The 3,465-nt window shown below is 55.9% G+C and overlaps 1 pseudogene; it reads left to right on the top strand.

Annotated features, from left to right (window-relative positions):
* LOC102441424 overlaps positions 1–1,486 on the top strand; it is a 1,885-nt pseudogene extending 399 nt beyond the window's left edge.
* Positions 1,487–3,465: the final 1,979 nt, after the last annotated feature.

Here is a 3,465-nt window from a genome sequence, read left to right as displayed (position 1 = left end):
ATTCCTGACTGGGGATGAGGGGCCACCCCCCAGGCAGCTGGGGATGGAGAAGAGCAGTTCTGGGCTGACAGATAGGTAACACCTGGGAAGGTCCTGGCCTGACAGCTGGGACTGAGGGTGGGAATGTCTTAAACCCAGATACTGGTTTCTTTCCAGGGCCCCTCCCCAAACCCACCATCAGGGCTGAGCCAGGCCCTGTGATTCCGTTGGGGAGCCCCATGACCATCTGGTGTCAGGGGACCCCAGGGGCTGAGGAGCACCTCCTGTATAAAGAGGGAAGACCACAACCATGGAAAAGACCGGAGCTACTGGAGCTGGGGGACAGTGCCAAGTTCTCCATCACACACATGACAGAGCAAGATGCTGGGAGATATTGCTGTTACTATCGCAGCCCTGCTGGCTGGTCAGAGCCCAGTGACCCCCTGGAGCTCCTGGTCCCAGGTGAGTCCCATTATTGTCCCATCTATGGATTGAGACATCTTCGCTGGGAGGGGAGCCCCATGTGAGAGAGTGAGGGGAGCACAAGGGCTCCTGGACCGAAGACACAGAGAGAGACAGTGAGACCTGGGGGCCAGGCCAGGAGAAGGGGGTTATGGGCGAGCAGCCCCTATAACTCATGTCTGGTCTCCCCAGGTGAATCTAGGGAGCCCTCCCTCCTCAGCCAGCAGGGCCCCATCGTGGCCTCTTGACAGAACCTGACCCTCAAGTTTCGCTCTGATGTCGGCTATGACAGACTCGCTCTGCACAAGGAGGGGAGACGGGACCTCCCCCAGAGCCTTGTCCTGTAGCCCCAGGCTGGGCTCTCTCAGGCCCACTTCCCCCTGGACACTGTGAGCAGCTCCCACAGGGGCCGGTACAGATGCTACGGTGGATACAACCTCTCCTCTGAGTGGTCGGCCCCCAGTGACCCACTAGACATCTTGGTGGCAAGTGAGGAGCCAGTGGGTTCACTCAGGGACCCAGACTGTGCATAGGCCATGCTGGGGTCTAAGGTGGTGAGGCCAGAATGAAAGGGCAGGCCCCAGGGAGGGAGATACAGAGAGAGACAGGGGGTGGGAGGGGAGAGGGGGAGACTCAGAGAAACAGAGACATGAAAAGAAGAGGGTCCTCAGAGAGAGGCCTGGTGACTCTCAGGTCAGAACAAGGTGGGCAGGCAGCCCTCACCCTCCCTCCCTCTCTCTAGGACACCTGCTTGACAGACCCTCCCTCTCAGTGCAGCCAGGCCCCAGGGTGGCCTCAGGAGAGAACGTGACCCTGCTGTGTCACTCACAGAGCCCAAGGGACACGTTTCTTCTGTGCAAGGAGCGGGCAGCCGGTCCCCCCCTGCGTCTGATATCAAAGTACCGAGCCGGGCAGTACCAGGCGGAGTTCTCCACGAGTCCTGTGACCTCAGCCCACGGGGGCACCTACAGGTGCTACAGCTCAAACGGCACCTCCCCCTTTCTCCTGTCACTCCCCAGTGAGTCCCTGGAGCTCCAGGTCTCAGGTGAGGAACCCCCGGCCCTTTCTGCTGAGCTGTCAGCTCAGGGTTCGTCCCCAGAACAATCATGGGCTGAAAGGGAGTGAGGGGCTGTAGGGATAGTCACCCAGAGGAGATCTGCCCCTCAGAGACCCTCCGCCCCATGCACAGCCCTCCCCCTCACCTTGTACAGAAGGTACCATGTAGGCAGTGTGAGGTTGTGAGGGGCCGCAGGGCAGATGCAGGAGGGGTCTGAGTGAGGTGGGGAGTCTTGGGTTGGCCCCAGAGTCTCACACTTTGTCCTCCTTCCCAAGACCCTCTGGTACCCCAATTCCCCAACCACAGGGACCATGTCCACAGTTGGTTAATCCTGGGTCCCCTTTGCTCAGAGGGAGCACTGTCCACCCCAGGGAAGTTCTGAGTCTCTTAGAGGATCTAGCGCCCCACCACCACCCCCCACTCAAAGAAAGGCTTGTGTCCCAGGGGGGCCAGGAGTCCGGGAGAAATTTCAGGGAACTACTGGGTTCCAAGGTCACCGAGGATTCTCCCCCCGCCCCATGGAGTCAGGCCTAAGAGGGGGAAGTGAGGCAGGTGACAGGTGGGGTGGTCATGGCAGAGGGAGATGTTGGGCCCAGGCTGAGGGAGGAGGAGCGGCCAGAGAGGTGGAGAGAGGACAGGGGGACACTCCCTCAGCTGCTCATTTCCAGAGCCCCTTGGATGGAAGCCCTCACCACACAGGTGAGGTCCTGATCCTTCTCAGAGCAGGACAGGTGGCTACTCTGGCCAAGGTGGGACCTCCTGTGGGTGACGGTGCTGTGTCCACTGCTGTAGTGAGAAGTGTCCCCACCTGTGGGCACCACTATGCAAGGTCCTGTTCCCCCTGGAGGCCTCCAGGCCCTCAGTACCCACCTGAGACTCAGGAGGACCATGGAGGGCTCATGAGGAACTAGGGGGTCGTGCCCAGACACTGTGTGAAATTCATGTTTGCTCTCTGCATTTTCTGTGCATACCTCTCTATTATTGCTCTTTTGCTGGGAACTTGTAGGCAATACTTGCATAAATAATTTTAACCTGCAAACATTTATGACTTCAAAAACATGGATTTATTCTTATTTTAATGGGGGTTATATTAAATGTATGTATTTATTATGAAGAATACCTTCTTATTTACATGAAGTTTCTTTAAAAAGATGCTTCAAAAAATTAAAATTAAAAAAATATATTTTTATTGATTTCAGAGAGGAAGGGAGAGGGAGATACAAAAACATAAATGATGAGAGAGAATCATTGATCTGCTGCCCCCTGCATGCCCCACACAGGGGATGGAGCCCACAACCTAGGCATGTGCCCTGACTAGGAATCTAACCATGACCTCCAAGTTTATTTGTGGACGCTCAACCACTGAGCCACGCCAGCTGGGCTCAAAATGATAAATTTCGACATCAGGTGCATTTTTTAGTTTTATTCAGAAAATTGTCCTCACTGATAGCTGAATAATTGCTCAAGGTCTACATATATACACGTATGCATATTTGAGACCAACCCAGCACAGATGGTCGTGTCCTGTCAAGGGGTAGTGGGTCCCCTGGGTGGACATCCAGGGTCCTGGGGTTACTTTGTCCTGCCCTGACCTCTGTGACCTGTTTGCCCACAATCCCCAGCCTCCCACCCACAAGACTACACCGTGGAGAATTCCATCCGGTTGGGCGTGGCTGGATTGGTCCTGGTGGCACTCGGGGTGCTGCTCTTTTGGTCTCAAAACAGCCAGAAACAGACCCAGGAAGCAGCCAGGACATGAACATGGAGGGAACAATGCACGGTTCAGAGAGGAGGATCTTGGGAAGGTTCTGGAACATAACGTGGGACATATGCTGAGGGACCTGTCTGCGGCTCCTTGCAGGTGGAGGAGTCATTGCTCATGTGCAGGGACAAGGTCTGGACCTTCTGCCCTTGAACTGTGGTCCTTTCCCTCCCGACCACTGTGAGGCCTGTGACTGGTTCATGAT

The sequence above is a fragment of the Myotis lucifugus genome, unplaced genomic scaffold, assembly GCF_000147115.1.
Source record: "Myotis lucifugus unplaced genomic scaffold, Myoluc2.0 scaffold_9678, whole genome shotgun sequence".
NCBI lineage: Eukaryota > Metazoa > Chordata > Mammalia > Chiroptera > Vespertilionidae > Myotis > Myotis lucifugus.
This window is presented reverse-complemented; position numbering and strand designations above follow the sequence as displayed.